The 17,763-nt window shown below is 40.8% G+C and overlaps 1 long non-coding RNA gene across 6 annotated transcripts in view; it reads right to left on the bottom strand.

Annotated features, from left to right (window-relative positions):
- LOC123754981 (uncharacterized) overlaps positions 1–17,763 on the bottom strand; it is a 372,841-nt gene that overhangs the window by 72,051 nt on the left and 283,027 nt on the right. For 4 of the 6 annotated variants that reach the window (XR_011222968.1, XR_011222967.1, XR_011222969.1 and 1 more), the window contains 3 exons: positions 4,868–5,015; positions 4,586–4,637; positions 4,187–4,338 (listed from right to left, as the gene is read on the bottom strand). This is a non-coding gene — a long non-coding RNA (uncharacterized lncRNA). Of the gene's footprint in view, positions 1–4,186; positions 4,339–4,574; positions 4,638–4,867; positions 5,016–17,763 lie in introns of all 6 variants that reach the window. The other 2 variants (XR_011222971.1, XR_011222970.1) reach the window with 2 other exon arrangements.

Here is a 17,763-nt window from a genome sequence, read left to right as displayed (position 1 = left end):
TTGTCCCTCTTACGGTCGTGCATGTCCTCCTTGAATGTCCTGACTTCCAGGACGAGCGTGTGTCTTGCTTTCCGACCGCCCCTCGCGGTCACCTGTCCCTCGGTAGAATTCTTGGTGACTGATACTTTTGATATCGTTCGCCTTATGCGTTTTTGTTCTCGTATTGGCATCCTTGGTGATATTTAGCGCCCTCTGATTATTTTGCGTATTTGATGGTGCTACATAGCCTTCCTGGTTTGGTGCCTTTTGATAATTACTTTCGGAGGCATGCGATTTGCATTAGAAATGCAAACAATCGGTAATTAGCCTGTGCCACATTCCAAAGTTGATGGGCGTGTAGGGAGTGTGGGGGGGGGGGGGGGGGAGACTAGTCACACCCGGAACAGTCAAAGACCTAACCATCAATCGTGCTGTTCGCATGTAGCTAGGTAGAAATATTCTCTCTCGTGTGGGATGGGCTGCACCTTTGTACTATACGCATGTTGGCCAACCGAGTAAATGTTTTTGTGTGGTTTCCACGGTCGGCTGGCCGATGCTGGCCGTGTTGAAACTGCGATTTTATCCCACTGTTGTGAACTTCTGAACCCACTGTTGTGAACCTCTGACGGTTGTCGACCTCTTTCAACAGTGATGGCTGAAGGATCTAGGAACGCCGCTAAACTGATCGGCTGCCGACGAGCCGACAAACTGCAGAATTGAACAGAGAAGCTACCAATGGATGGTCCCAATTTAACTTTGGGGTTATCGCTTTGGTGAGAACGACGTTAAGAGAATTTCTGTAGTTCCCGGTGGATGGGTCCATGCCCACTGATCAAGGAAGTGGTGAAGGGGCGGGCAACGAGCAAGTTCAGCAATTACCAGGCTTGGTCTAAGTGGTAGGATGTGCGCTATTGTCTAGTACAAGTACATGTGTGTTTAGCAAGCCTTTATAACCTACTGTGCTCTAATTAGTCTTTGGTGCCTTTGTTCGTGCTTGCAGAGAATGTTCATCTTTTTCTTCCCTTTATGTTTACTGGATACTGGGTATTTGGTTTATATTTTCCGTTAAGGGTGATTCTAATGTGCGGTATTGTGTGGTGTGTATTACAAAGTAACTAGTTGTGTATATTTAAAGTCTTTTACCGGGGGGGGGGGGCCATTTTAATGGTAGTTATTTACACGAATATAAAATAAAACTGCGTAGTGGCTTTAAGGTTTTGTTTCTGATCATTCTTGTCATTTGTATGCGTTTAGTGTTATACATTACCCAAGAGATTTCTTGCTTTTCAATTTTACATTTATCGTTTCTGTACTACTTGTGTATGGCCATTTATGTGGCCAGGGAGGTTGTGGGGGTTACGGAGGGATGCTTTTATCCTTTGTTTTGGGGCTTTAGTTCTTATTTGCTAGCTTGCAGCTCTTTACTCTGCAAGTTAGTTTAATAAATGAAAGACAATTATATCAAAGTACAAAATTAACCCCCCCCCCACACACTGAACAAGTCCTATCCAGACTAATAACTTGTTACGTAGAGCCTGGAGTTCATCAACTGCAATGTTTTAACCTGCTGGGAACTAGCCGTTAGTCTGAGGTTTGTATCAATTTGCACCAAGTAACAGATTACCAGGAAAAGGAATAAGAACCATTAATTTTTCTATAATATCTTACACATTTTTACAATCCCAGGATGTACCCTGGGTTTGTACCTTCAGTGCCATGGTCATTACTTTCAGCCACTTTACTCCCGGGTACTTTTTTACTGCCAGGTGAACAGGCGCATCAAAAGAATTCTACCCATTTGTTTCTACCACTATGTATCTAACCCGGGTCCTTGGCACAACTTGTCTAGCCCTGACAGGGAAGGACCTGTGGGTGTTCAGTCCATTGTGATACAAATTGTGGAAATTTCTTCGAGCTTCTAGACTTTCCAGATACGAAGTTAGGACATTGCAGGAATCCTATCTCCCCCGCCCCCCCCCCCCCCCCACACTGGATTGCCACAAGAGAAACTTTAACCTAGCATATCTCTAGCAGTGTCAATGAGCCTGGAACCCAATTCTCCTGGGAAGGCTGAGGGCATTAACTACCCCGGGGGGGGGGGGGGACTAAGTATCTTGTGCTATAGAGACCACGATCATCAACCTTCCAGTTGCCTTTACTAGTCTGATTTCACTGCTTCGCAGTAGTTGGCCGCACCACATTAATAGGCAATCCAGGGTGGATATACCTTATGAAGTCCAACACCACTAACGCTCAGGGAAGGGGAGGGGGTATATCGCGGCTCCAGCTGGAGTGGGGGGGGGGGGGAAGCAAGGGATCGACAGGAATGTAGATTAAAAAAAAATGTGGTTTTCTGCTGGCCACAGAGCCGAGGAAAGTATTTAGTCATTAAGGTCGTAGCCTCTTTCATCCCAACCATTTGAGCCGTCACAGTGCCACCAGCATGCAAATTGCTATCTTAACTATCGCCCCGTTGCAAGTACGCTTATTCAGTGTGAATTTAGTCCAAGATGAAGGGCCACTAATTTAGATTGGGATTTGGAGCTTATACCCGTCTTGTTGACATGGGTACTGCCAAGGGCGAGCTCTTTAGTGGGGGCCGAGGCGGGCCACTGCCCTTGGGGGCAGTTTTCCGTTACGAGATATTGGCGATAAGACCATTAATGTATAATATATAGCCCTTTAAATAAAACATTAACTAGCTTATTGTAATTATAAGGCGTGAAGGATAGATGAATTTGTTAATGTAATATTCTCCGTTGAGGTCAGATAAATTATTCCCGCCATCTAATTTTTGCGCTACCGCTCACAGGATGAGTACGGGGTGCATAATTAACTAGCCGACTCCAGCAACAACCATCATATCAAAGATAGCATGATATGGGCTATTTCCACCCTCCAACCCCCCCCCCCCCCCCCCCCAAACCGACCGTTGGGCCGATACAGCTGGGATTTTGTCAAGTCTGGTTTGCGTGCTTAAAGGAGAGCAAGACAGGCTAAAATTACAATTTTTCACCGTCAACTGGCAGATATCCGCCTTTATTGATAACTTTCAGAAATTTGTACACCTTCCCCCCCCCCCCCAAACACTTTGTACACAGCGCACCAATCACGACTAATGCTTCCCCAATATTGCCTCTTCACTAGTCCGATATTCACCGTTTTTCTAACAACTATTTAAGGAAATTGGCTAAGCTACATTATTCGAGATGGAAGTTAGAGGAAAAGTACATTAACTATTTTATGTCTAAAATTGACTATCTGCTGTCAGCCTCTGCCATCCAACCGCCCATTGGTTATTCAGCCCCCGTCCCTCCCACTGATATTCTCTTATGCAGAATCCCTCCCCAGCCAGAAGTTGGTGCAGTACCCCCTTAATCAGACTACTGCAGAACATCCCAGAGAAGGAAAAGTCCCAGACGACAGAGGCACGCTGCTGTTTGCGTATAGTGACCTTTTATTTGTGATAATTTTGACATTATTACGTAGTATCCATGAGACAAGCTACAGGGCTAGATTTAGGGAATGGTGTCAATTACCTTCAGGTAAACGTTTGCGCAAAGTTATATTAATGTTTATTGGTAAATCTAAACTGCAGGTAGTCTAGTAACGTGACCTGATCAGGCAATGAGAGATCTTTAATAACAAGACAGACTTCTGTATTCTTTCCTCAAGTCAAAGGAATATACCACGAAGTTCAACAAGACTTGCTAGTGTGCTCCAATCCTTACTTTAAAGTTTACAATTTAGAAAAATTGTTAGGACAGGTTAATAAACTTGTCCTAACGCACGTACGTACTAATGACAATTTTCAACCTTTTATGTTGCACTAAAGTCAGAACAAAAATATATGGTAGGTTCAATATCAAATCCAACTAGACAGCTGTTGCCTACAACAATTTATATTTAAAGCCCAGCAAAATACTATAACTCCTTATGACCGACTGCTTTAAAGACAGTTTATGCTAAACTTCAAAATCTGTAGTTTTTTTATATAAAATTTTCACAACAGCTACAAGACATTCCTCATTTGAGATCTACATTAAACTCAAATAGAGCAACTATTACGGTAATAAAATCCAGTTATCGTTACTGTTGCCAACGAGCGCTCTTAAAGGAACAAAATACGAGCTATGCCAGGCTTTTTAAAATTTCTATTCCATAACCTTTCCACGTAGAAACTAGTGTAAAATGCAATCCCACTCACCTAGCAGCGATAGCGAGTATGGTCGAAGTACAGGTGCAGCTGTAGCCTAGTACAAATCTAATACTTGAACCAGCAGGCCAGTCTCTCCGATCATTAGATGACGCAAGGCTCGCTTGCAAAATTTCTCCAGTCATCAAGACACTTCACTAATCCTGTAATGAAGTTATTTATCACGATTTGCAAGACATTTAACAAGTTTATATGCATAAAAATACTCTCCGCCCCCACGCTTTTGCTATGCAAATTATTAATTGTTAAAAAGCAGTCTTGCCAGAGTGGCTGATTGAAAAACAAAACGTGTTCAAATTATTTACTATAATTTATACCGCTAGTTAAAAATAAAATTGAACTTAAAAAAATTGACAAGTCAAACAGCACTTTAATGTACAAATTAGTTACGTGTCAAGATGGAGGGAGGGACGTCCAACATCACCACTCATCACCTCCAAGACTGTAAAAGTAGACTTCGTAAATCAACCACCTTCCTTAAAATCCCCCAAAATCAACACGTTGAAGATAGCACAGCAAACTAGACCAAACACAGCATTATACAGTAAAGTCCCCGCTATATTAACCCCTCATTTGTGTTAACAAACAATAAAAGCTTCACAGCGTCTCAAGAACACATAAGGCAAGAGTCTCGAACAAGAAGCCCGTCTTGGGACCACACAGCCAACCTACCTCCCACCACCGTGACGGCTGGACACAGAATGACCACCAACACCGTCCTCGCCCCCTCAATCACTCCCTCCACCTCTGAACTGCTTGTTTAGGGTAGAACGAGGAAGTGCCCCGGTCAAGCTCTCCCTTCACGAGCGATATCAGAGTGCTGAAATATGAAATCCTTTAGCCTAAGTTGATATTATTTGTAAATATATGTATATATTATATATATTCAACTATAAAATAACCTTAACATACTGCGCACATTTAAACACTGGTTAGGTTAGGTGTTTAGGTTCTGTTAGCGATTATTTGTATTTGTAGTACATGGGTGAAGCATTTACAGCGTTGTGGTTCGAACAAAATTCGTCAGTGAAGCACTTGTTCCGGAAGTGTTCGAACGTCATCAGTTGTGAGTCGTGTGTAAACCGCCAGCACACATGGACCTAGATTCAGGAAGCTCTGTGTATTTCTTCGTAAGTGGGTTTGCTACGAAGGTTCCTAAGTGCGCCCTAAGAAGATGCTTAGGTGCGATTCAATAAGGTATACTTAGGAAGAAAATTGTTGGTTCACCTGCGTGCCGATGGAGGTCACTACTGTGTTTCGTTTGGCCAATCAGAGAGCAGCAACATTCTTCATATTGAAGATTTAGCGCTAGCTTATCGGAGCTCTACTGCCGCCTATTTACGTCGAATTTTCTTATAAAATTAGTATATTTCGAAGTAAAACAATGTTTTTTCAACTTCTACAGCCAGCATCGACATTGTAGTAAACAAATATGTTACATTTGTTGTTTACCTACGTAATTCTAAGAGATACTGTGTAGCTGTCCTTGTTGCTCTGAAGATGTGCTGACAATTATTGTATATATTTACTGAATTTACCCAAGGGCCACTAACTATCTAGTGGCCTCGAAGAGGACAGAAAGCCGGCGGCTTGTTAAAGGGCCCGCCAATTGTCTTAATGATATTTTTTAGCTGGAATTTGGCATTTACGGCTTCAGCGGGTAGGCGGTTCCATGGGTTTATAGCCCTCTTGGTGGAAAAAAAACATCTGTTTTCAGTCCTACTTGAGAGAACATACTCTCCAACACTATATCTGTGATTGTCCTGTTATCAGTGACTTCATACCAAATGGTATGAGGTATTTTGAGCTCTGTAATTACTTCATACACTCAGGAATATTGGAAGATATTCTTGTGCTGCACCCAGATTTTGCCAGTGGAGGCTAATAGATCAGCATTAAGTATTTTGTTCTCTCCTAATTCCATGTATGACTGGCCATCCTGTGAGGTGAGGATGTTGGGTGAGCTGGTAGCTGGTTTTTGATCTACACTGTGTGGTCCTTTATACAGAATAGGGAAGCAGCACATTGCTATGTATACCTAAACATGTTTAAAAATACATTGTTTGAGAGGAGTTTTGTAGAAACTGGTAAGAGTAATTATAATATAATGTTTCCATGATTCAGTGCTTACCTCTTGTGAAAATTGCTTAGAGTTGTTTAGTCAGAGTTGATTTGTTTTTTGTATTGAGGCTGGTATTTTCTAAATTGATTCCATGTACAGTATGTCTAACCATCCTGTGAGATGGGAGTATTAGATAAACTTATAGCTAGTTTTTTATCTACACTGTGTAATATTCCATATAGAATAGGGTAGCAGCACATTGCTGTGTATACCTAATCTTCTTAATAAAAAAAATCAGTAATAAAGATTTTAAATTATAGTTTGTATTATTACAAATACAGTACTGTATTATCCTTATTAAATCATGTTGACCATGGATCATTAAGATCTCATGTTGATATGTAATACAAGTCATATTTCTTTTGAACTGCTAATCCATGCTAATCATTCATTAAATTGTACATTATGTCTCAATTTTTCACTTCCTTGGATATACTGTACAGTACAAAAAGATAGGATAAAAATAAACCAGTAATATTTCTTTCATTATATTTTTCATTTAAATAACTGCATCAATATTTTTACAGCTGACAGGATTTGTTTTACCATACAGGTGCATTATTTGTTAAAAAAAATTTGGTTTATTGTTACACACAATGGTGCTACATAGCCTTCCCAGCTTGGTGCCTTCTTTTAATACTTACTGATTAAAAAATAAATAATAAATACATTTTATTCAGGAAAAGTACATACAGTTGATTTACAACCATAATGTTGGATTTATAGACAGAGCTAGTACATACAATACCTAAAGCCACTAATACTCATAGCATTTCGGGCAAGGTGTGGGGGGAAAAAAACACAGACTAAAACTTAATAGCAATCGAGATTAGGTATAAATTGTGTTGAAAGAAGGAATAAAAAATACAAAAAGGGGGTTAACATAGCATAAATCAGCAATTGCACATGTTGGTGAACAGCGTTATTTAAAAAATAGCAAGACATGGGTTGACATTTAGGAGGTAAGTTAGGTTACATGGAGTTAATTAGGCAGTACTTGGTTTAACTCTTAAACTGGTTGAGAGAGGTACAGCCTTTGACATGATTCGGGAGGTCATTCCACATTCTGGGTCCCTTGATTTGTAGAGCACTTCTAGTTTGGTTACACACAGCCAAATTGAGTAACAGGAAGAGGTCTTGGACACAAATTTGTTCCATGCTAAATGTAGAGGAATCAGCTGAGTATTCCTCAAATAAAATAAGTTGCCTCAGCTTATAAGGTAAATAAAATAAGCATTTCTCAAATAAGTAGCTGCCTCACCTCACTGCCTTACTGCTACATAGCCTTCCCGGCATGGTGCCTTCTTTTGATAATTACTTGTTCCACACCCAAATTGTATAACAGGAAGAGGTTTTGGACCCCTACTTCCCTCTCTCTTTTTTAATAATCTACAGTATATAGTCATAATTATAGCTTTAAGTATTCAATGAATAAAGTTTGTGACATTTTTACCCTTCTCCTTACCTAACATCATTTGTGCAGCATATTTTTATTTTATGTATCACCCAGATTTAATTTCAAAATAAAACCAAACTAAATAAATTAGAAATGGGTATGTATAGCTAAGGTACACCCTTACTACTAGGTGAACAGGGGCATTTGGTGATAGTAAATGATCCCATCAGGCAGGGCTCATCACCTTCTCTCATATTTCATGTTCACCAGTGTTTATTTACTTAATAACTACTGGTATAATATCTTGCTATTATAAAACTAATTCTACTATCATCAAACACATATTTACTTCAAGTTTCAAGCAGAGAATGCATATATAACTAACACGAAGGACTCCTCTTCACTAGATTCACCAGCTATAATATTTTGGTCATGTTCCAATATCATAAATCGATCCCAGTGTTATGTAGTAGAGAAAAAATGACTTATATCCAGTTTACGTAAAGCTACGAGTGGTCGAAACCACACTTAAATCCCGGAATGAACTTACGAAGGTTTTTCCACTTAGGGTAGCTAATTGAATACGGACCTAGCCGCCACGAAGGCGCTAAGACGGAATTCGTTCTTAGCTAAGAGGAAAAACCTTCGTAAGTACCTTCCTGAATCCGGCCCATGGAACATGTAGCACAGTTGCCAGAACACAACATATTGTACTTGTAATATCGAACGTAAAACATCTAATTCCTTTTATTGTTGCAGACCTCAACATTTCTTGCACGAATGCAACGAACATCGTAAATATAAAGAAAGTTGTGTTACAGTCAACACCAGATTGTGTTGATTCATTGCTTATCCATAAACATCGACCTTTCAATATCTTTGTTAATTGCAACATTACAAATGCCGAATAATTATATAATAATAGTTGCAGCAATAAACTTTATTGTTGCAACACAAGGACCGTTCACAGTGTTAGTAAAGATTTAGGTGCAGGTAAGCAATTGCATTCTTGGAAACTTTGCTGTTAATTATATTTAACTAAATAATGGCCTTTACAGGAGATGATAAAAATGTTGAATCTTTGTGTTTCAAGTGCTGGAATTCCTCGCAGTCTTGTCAATATTAACATTTCTTGAAGCGTGCAACGTTGCAATAATGGAAGAGCTAGAGAAGGCTCCAGTGCTCGAGAAATTGGATTTACACACGTCATGGTGTAAGTGTTTAATTTACACAATGCTGACAATGATTTAATTAGTTTCAGAAGCGCTAACCGTAAATAAGCTTAGTGTTGAAGAGTATATATATATATATATATATATATATATATATATATATATATATATATATATATATATATATATATATATATATATATATATATGCGAACAAGCCTGAATGGTCCCCAGGACATATGCAACTGAAAACTCACACCCCAGAAGTGACTCGAACCCATACTCCCAGAAGCAACGCATCTGGTATGTACAAGACGCCTTAATCCACTTGACCATCACGACCGGACATAATGAGGTGATAGCCGAGGCTATATGAACCACCCCACCGCCGGCACTCGGATAGTTATCTTGGGCATAGCATTTTACCAAATCACCTCATTCTTTGCGTTGCTTCTGGGAGTATGGGTTCGAGTCACTTCTGGGGTGTGAGTTTTCAGTTGCATATGTCCTGGGGACCATTCAGGCTTGTTCGCATTTGTGTTCCTCACGTGTGCCCCAAAGAATGAGGTAATTTGGTAAAATGCTATGCCCAAGATAACTATCCGAGTGCCGGCGGTGGGGTGGTTCATATAGCCTCGGCTATCACCTCATTATGTCCGGTCGTGATGGTCAAGTGGATTAAGGCGTCTTGTACATACCAGATGCGTTGCTTCTGGGAGTATGGGTTCGAGTCACTTCTGGGGTGTGAGTTTTCAGTTGCATATGTCCTGGGGACCATTCAGGCTTGTTCGCATTTGTGTTCCTCACGTGTGCCCCAAAGAATGAGGTGATTTGGTAAAATGCTATGCCCAAGATAACTATCCGAGTGCCGGCGGTGGGGTGGTTCATATAGCCTCGGCTATCACCTCATTATGTCCGGTCGTGATGGTCAAGTGGATTAAGGCGTCTTGTACATACCAGATGCGTTGCTTCTGGGAGTATGGGTTCGAGTCACTTCTGGGGTGTGAGTTTTCAGTTATATATATATATATATATAACATCTGTATTATTTAATGTTTTAAGATGTATTCAGAGATTAAGTTGTTAATTTAAATATTGCAAATAGATTTTTTTCAAGACTATGAGGAGTGCACACATTTCAAGACGTATGTAGAAATATGTACTATTAGAACACTAGAGTTCCTGTTGCTGGAATTGGTTCTCAGGTGTACTGGAGGAGTGAGAGAGAACACAGAACAAAATGGATCACTTGTAACACGTAACTGAATTGAGATATCTAGTGTTACAAACAATGCCTAGTATTGACCACTCGATCTGTATGCACCTCTAACTCGACTATGTCCATCCGCCAGGCTTTAACAACAACAGCTTTATCCAGTCTTTTTTCCAGCACCAAGTAATTTTTGGGGGTATAATTAATATTATTCTGTTCTGTTACAGAATCTGGAGTAACAGATTGTGGTACAGAAGCTGGAGTGACAGTGTTACATAAACTGGAGTGACAGACTGTTACAGAAGCTGGAGTGGCAGTGTTACAGAAACTGGAGTGACAGACTGTTACAGAAACTGGAGTGACAGACTGTTACAGAAGCTGGAGTGACAGACTGTTACAGACGCTCGAGTGACAGTGTTACAGATATGAAATGTTTTCCCCAAGCATGAGAGAAAAACTATTTCAAGAATCTGCAACTTTTAGCGTTTTAGATGATAACTGAAAAGTTCGGTGTGCAAAACATCATTACAGAACACACAGCAAAGAAAAATGTAATGCAGGTGTGATGCACGATAAAATATTGCAGATATTTACTGGGCTGGTACACAACAAAAGGCTTTAATGAGGTTCAAAGTTGCAAATGCTGAGATAGTGTGAGTTGCAAGACCTTGCAGGGATGACTACAGCAAACGCATCAGGCACATAATGATTTAACACACTGGGCTGTGTTAAAGTGTAACCCCAGTGTGCTGAAGACTTTAATATATTGCGATGCAAAGTTTAAATGCACTTAGGTTGCAGAGTTTGAACTTACTGCAATGGTAGTCTAAATATGTTGCATTGTGAAACCTAAGCCTGAACATACAGACAGACAGACACACACACACACACACACACACACACACACACACACACACACACACACACACACACACACACACACACACACACACACGTAACTGTAAACACACACAAACGATTGAGGTAACGGTTGAGAGGCGGGACCAAAGAGCTAGAGCTCATTCCCCCCCCCCCCCCCCCCCGAAAGCCCAATTAAGTGAGTACAATTAGGTGAGTACAAACAAATATAGCTTTAAATACACAAATATAAACTTTAAACACTCACCGTAAACATGCAATAATAAAATACATGAAGTGTTGCAAATTTATGTGTTGCAACGTATTGCAAATTATTATTCTCAACAGCTGCAAACCAATAAACACAAAATTTACAGTGAATCACAAGCCGACAAAATCTGGTTTATTAATATTTCCATTATTATCCTTACACCCAAGTGACGAGGAGTGAGAGGCGAGTCATTCACTTTGTGTATCAGTGATTAGGTTATGGAGCTTAATGTATTCTCGCTCAAGATAACCCATGTTACCCAAAGCTCTCACCCGTTCACTGTCAGCTGATAACGTCATTTGTAGTCCGCTGTTTGGATACGCGGGCATTTAAGTGACTGCTTTTGGAGCAGATGACCAAACGGTTCTGTTGCAGCTGGTATTGTTGATATATTGTGTACTCACCTAGTTGTGTTTGCAGGGGTCGAGCTCTGGCTCTTTGGTCCCGCCTCTCAACTGTCAATCAACTGGTGTACAGATTCCTGAGCCTACTGGGTTCTATCATATCTACATTTGAAACTGTGTATGGAGTCAGCCTCCACCACATCACTTCCTAATGCATTCCATTTGTCTACTACTCTGACACTTCAAAAATTCTTTCTAACGTCTCTATGGCTCATTTGGGCACTCAATTTCCACCTGTGTTCCCTAGTGCGTGTGTCCCTTGTGTTAAAAAGTCTGTCTTTATCTACCCTATCAATTCCTCTGAGAATCTTGTATGTGGTGATCATGTCCCCTCATGTGTGTGTGTGTGTGTGTGTGTGTGTGTGTGTGTATGTGTGTGTGTGTGTTTGTGTGTTAATTCGCAAAATTGCTGTAGGTGTACTAATTTATCTTGTTGCTCCTTACACATGACTAAATCAGGTGTTTGGTGAAATTAACATAGGTCACTTTTCACCCAAAGGTTTTATAATTAATATTTTGTTAACTATTAATACAAATTTGATTATTCTTCATTTTATAAAAGTTTTTTTTTCCAAATACTTTTATATCATATCTCCACCAATAAATGTTTTCACTATTTGCAATACTGATGCAAGCACAATCAGCAGTTTGGCATCAATTGCCATGACTGCTCATGCAGCATCAACTACACTGATAGAATGAATCTCACATCAAAAGGGGATCGAACCTCTTGATAACTCCATCTGCAGGTGGTGCGACTGGCAAACCAGACCTCATTCATAAGATATTTCGTCCCGCTATCTTCCCTCCGTGCTCAGGGCAGTATTTGACGCGTGATAACGGGTTTTTCTTTGGCCAGCTGTGCCTTACACTACTGTCGTACGCTAAAAGATTTATGAGTAAAGTTTATGTGTCTGTCTTTCTGTGTCCATCTCACCAGCAAGCCAGTTCTCAACAGTAAGCCAGCACTCAATAACAGTCCCTAATTAAGAAGAAAACAAGCCAGAATTTGCATCAATGGCTTGCATTCAGCATTGTACAACCTTGCTGCACAGTCAGCATAGGCAGCTGAAGCCCAAGTTAGGACTCTTAACCCGTTCAATTAGTGTGCTTGAGCACACCGCACACCAATTTCAACTTTGCTCGCTGGTTGCTTGAAAGGAGGAAAAAATCTAATGAGAATATATGAAGGAATTCTTTACAGTTGAGATACAAACTGGCCTTCACAACAAGTCTGAATTCCCATATCACCTCTTGTTCTCATTCCAGACTTGCTAGGGATGTTGAAGGTTTTGCTTCAGTCGAGTTGTGGTCTGGAATGTGTAGTTGTGGCCAGGAATGTGTAGTTGTGGCCAGGAATGTGTAGTTGTGGCCTGGAATGTGTAGTTGTGGCCTGAAATGTGTAGTTGTGGCCAGGAATGTGTAGTTGTGGCCAGGAATGTGTAGTTGTGGCCAGGAATGTGTAGTTTTAACCAGGAATGTGTAGTTTTAACCAGGAATGTGTAGTTGTGGCCAGGAATGTGTAATTGTGGCCAGGAATGTGTAGTTGTGGCCAGGAATGTGTAGTTTTAACCAGGAATGTGTAGTTGTGGCCAGGAATGTGTAGTTGTGGCCAGGAATGTGTAGTTTTAACCAGGAATGTGTAGTTGTGGCCAGGAATGTGTAGTTGTGGTCTGGAATGTGTAGTTGTGCCAGGAATGTGTAGTTGTGGCCAGGAATGTGTAGTTGTGGCCAGGAATGTGTAGTTGTGGCCAGGAATGTGTAGTTGTGGCCAGGAATGTGTAGTTGTGGCCAGGAATGTGTAGTTGTGGCCAGGAATGTGTAGTTGTGGCCAGGAATGTGTAGTTGTGGCCAGGAATGTGTAGTTGTGGCCAGGAATGTGTAGTTGTGGCCTGGAATGTGTAGTTGTGGCCTGAAATGTGTAGTTGTGGCCAGGAATGTGTAGTTGTGGCCAGGAATGTGTAGTTGTGGCCAGGAATGTGTAGTTGTGGCCAGGAATGTGTAGTTGTAGCCAGGAATGTGTAGTTGTGGCCAGGAATGTGTAGTTTTAACCAGGAATGTGTAGTTTTAACCAGGAATGTGTAGTTGTGGCCAGGAATGTGTAATTGTGGCCAGGAATGTGTAGTTGTGGCCAGGAATGTGTAGTTTTAACCAGGAATGTGTTGTTGTGGCCAGGAATGTGTAGTTGTGGCCAGGAATGTGTAGTTTTAACCAGGAATGTGTAGTTGTGGCCAGGAATGTGTAGTTGTGGTCTGGAATGTGTAGTTGTGCCAGGAATGTGTAGTTGTGGCCAGGAATGTGTAGTTGTGGCCAGGAATGTGTAGTTGTGGCCAGGAATGTGTAGTTGTGGCCAGGAATGTGTAGTTTTAACCAGGAATGTGTACAGTTATGACCAGGAATGAAGAGTACTGGTCTAGAAAGTTTCAAATGCTTAACAAATTGAATATATTTTTACCACTATATTATTATTATTATTATTATTATTATTATTATTATATTAAAATATTGTTAATCGCAAGTAAATCACACTTACGTGATGTATATATGAATAAAATAATCAATTGGATCACTAAAGTGACTGGAACCAGAGACGAGGGTACCGCCAGCCACGCACCGAAACCCCTGTACCACAATATGACAAGTTATACAATAAAATATGCTACTGAATCCACACAGGCAGTATAGAGGCTTCTACTGAAACTGAAAACCAGTCAAGGTCAGTGTGTTCTAATTGACTTTTTCATTGATATTAAGCACACTAATGAGATATATATATTTGTGTATCTAAACCTGGGGAGTATGAATTACTTTACTAACACCAGAGTGCCTGGGGTGGTGGTAATGTGTAAAACTTGGACTGGCTAGTGTAGAAGCCTACCCAGTCTTCCTGTGGATTCAGTGGAATCCCAGGTTGTGTAACTTATGTCATGTCGTGGTGCAGGGGTGTAAGGTGCGTGGTTGGTTTAAGGTGGTTTGCAGTGATAGACCCCCATGCACAGATACCATAGTTAAGATAGGAATAGATTAGTGCATAATATAGTGAGAGGAGAGCAGAGTTAGGAACATAATATCTTATTTTAGAGAGTATACCAACTGTTTTAGAGACTTTCTTAGTTATGTGTTGAATGTGGGTGCTGAAGAAATGGGCAGTTTCCTTCACCCTGATGCCCTTGTTACCTAGCAGTAAATAGGTACCTGGGAATTAGACAGCTACTACGGGCTGCATCCTAGGGTGTTTGTGTGTGTGTGGGGGGGGGGGGTAGTAGTTAGTATCAGATGATTGACAGTTGAGAGGCGGGCCGAAAAAACAGAGCTCAACCCCTCAAGCACAACTAAGTGAATACACACACACACACACACACACACACACACACACACATAATTTTAGACTGCATTTTTTTGGATTGTCGGAAAGCCTTTGACAGAGTACCCCCATAAGATTGGCGTGAAGTCACCAGTGGAATCCCACAAGGCTCTGTACTCGGACCTATCCTGTTTCTGATATACGTAATATTATGTTTGTTTTAATCGGTTATCCGTCCCTTATGGACAAAACCACCAAAACCCCAAACCCTCTGTAGAGTGTTTATACTTTACTCAGAACACCCTGCACGCTCCTTGCTTCTGGAGAAGGGCTCAGCGTTACATATTCGGGGGATGCGGCTCCATCACTAACCTCGTTGTCATGTGCACATACCCACTCGAGCCGCTGTGACTACCCACTCTTTCCTTGGTTGGTATGATCTCCTCAAATCCCCTTTCTCTTATTATTCTGTACTACCCTACTAAAGGGGCCGAGCGGACAGCACGCTGGACACGTGATCCTGTGTCCCGGGTTCGATCCCGGGCGCTGGCGAGAAATGATGGGCAGAGTTTCTTTCACCCTATGCATCTGTTACCCAGCAGTAAATAATTACCTGGGAGTTAGTCAGCTGTCACTGGCTGCTTCCTGGGGGTGGAGGCCTGGTCGAGTGTTTTTTAGTGTCCCCGGGGACACTAAAAAGCCCCGAAATCAACTCAAGATAACCTATACCCTGTCCACTGCTGCGGTGCGTTCTCTCTTTTATTTCATGGGAAGCCTCACTAGGACACGGACAAACACCTGTTCATTACACAGATTTAACAACAACATAGAACATATACATAAACATGCACATTCAATTTATTTATTCATTTATTTATTTATTTATGCATATACAAGAAGGTACATTGGGAATGTGAGGATACATAATATGGTAATTATAATCTTGTAAAGCCACTAGTACGCGCAGCGTTTCGGGCAGGTCCTTAATCTAAGAAAATTTTAAGTAGGTAAATACTTGCAAAATTTAAAAAAAAAATAACAGTTACATGGCAAGAAAAAAAAAGATGAGAGAAAATTGTAGGTACAATATATTAAAGCACATAGGTAGCTAAGATTGATTGCAATGACAGCTTGAATGGTAGTTGATAAAAATTGGTAGGCACAGTACAGCATATGGCTACCTTATCTAGCTAGCCTTATCTAGCTAGCTAGCTAGCTACCTTATCTGTGGCTAGCACATAAAAGAAGACAGCAATGAACACAATAAGGTTATTTGGGTTAAATACATAAAAATTAGGAGATTGGATAACACTAGGTTACAAGGTAAATGCAAACCTGAACCAGTGCCTGGAAAAAATAAGCTCAGTAGCACTAGAAATATGTTCAAACCGCATGCCCCTAAGAAAAAAGAGGAAGAGATGCAGATTGGAACGGGAACGTCGTTCCCTATATAGGCGAAGAAAACGAATCGCGGAACAACTTGAGAGTCGCACCCTATCTCAAGAACGGCGAAGAAGGTTAGGTAGAGAAATAGAAACAATTGAACTCAAGCTACAAGAATCATACAAAACCCAGGAGAGGCAAAGAGAGCAAAAGGCCATCAGTGAAATAGAGAGAAATCCGAAATATTTTTTCTCCTATGCAAAATCGAGATCAAAAACCACATCTAGTTTCGGGCCCCTGAGAAAGGGAGATGGAACTTTCACCGATGACAACAAAGAAATGAGCGAACTACTGAGGAAGCAGTACGACTGTTTTCAGCGAGCCATTAAACGCACTAAAGATTGATAACCCAAATGATTTTTCATGGATATGATACCAACATCAAATCATATATCAGACGTCACCCTATCCCCACTGGATTTTGAAGAAGCCATGAACAGTATGCCTATGCACTCTGCACCAGGCCCGGATTCTTGGAGCTCCATATTTATTAAGAACTGTAAAAAACCACTGTCGCAGGCCCTCCACATTCTGTGTTGAGACAAAGCCTAGATAATGGCGTTATTCCTGATATACTAAAAACAGCAGAGATAGCACCACTTCATAAAGGAGGAAATAAGGCAGAGGCAAAAAATTACAGACCGATAGCACTAACATCCCACATCATAAAAATTTGAGTGCGCGCTAAGAAGTAAGGTCACAAAATACATGGAATCACAGCATCTCCATAACCCCGGACAACATGGTTTCAGAACAGGGCGCTCTTGCCTGTCGCAGTTGCTGGACCACTATGATATGGCATTAGATGCTATGGAAGACAAACAAAACGCTGATGTAATTTACACAGATTTCGCAAAAGCTTTTGATAAATGTGACCATGGCGTTATTGCACATAAAATGCGTTCAAAAGGAATTACCGGTAAAATAGGCAGATGGATCTACAATTTCCTGACCAACAGAACCCAATGTGTAATAGTCAACAAAATAAAATCCAGCCCATCAACCGTGAAGAGCTCAGTCCCCCAGGGTACTGTGCTTGCTCCAGTACTTTTTCTCATCCTCATATCGGACATTGACAAGAACACAACCTATAGCACTGTATCATCCTTTGCAGATGACACTAGGATCTTCATGAGAGTAGGCAACATAGAGGACACGGCAAACCTCCAGTCAGATGTAGATCAGGTCTTTCTATGGGCTACAGAAAATAATATGGTGTTTAACGAAGATAAGTTCCAGCTCATGCGCTATGGAAAAAATGAAAATATAAAAACTGAAACCACGTACAAAACTCAGGCAAATCATAACATAGAATGAAAAGGATCTGGGTGTACTCCTGTCGGAAGACCTTACCTTTAAAGAACACAATAAAGTAGCCGTCACAA

The sequence above is a fragment of the Procambarus clarkii genome, chromosome 55 (genome assembly GCF_040958095.1).
Source record: "Procambarus clarkii isolate CNS0578487 chromosome 55, FALCON_Pclarkii_2.0, whole genome shotgun sequence".
NCBI lineage: Eukaryota > Metazoa > Arthropoda > Malacostraca > Decapoda > Cambaridae > Procambarus > Procambarus clarkii.
This window is presented reverse-complemented; position numbering and strand designations above follow the sequence as displayed.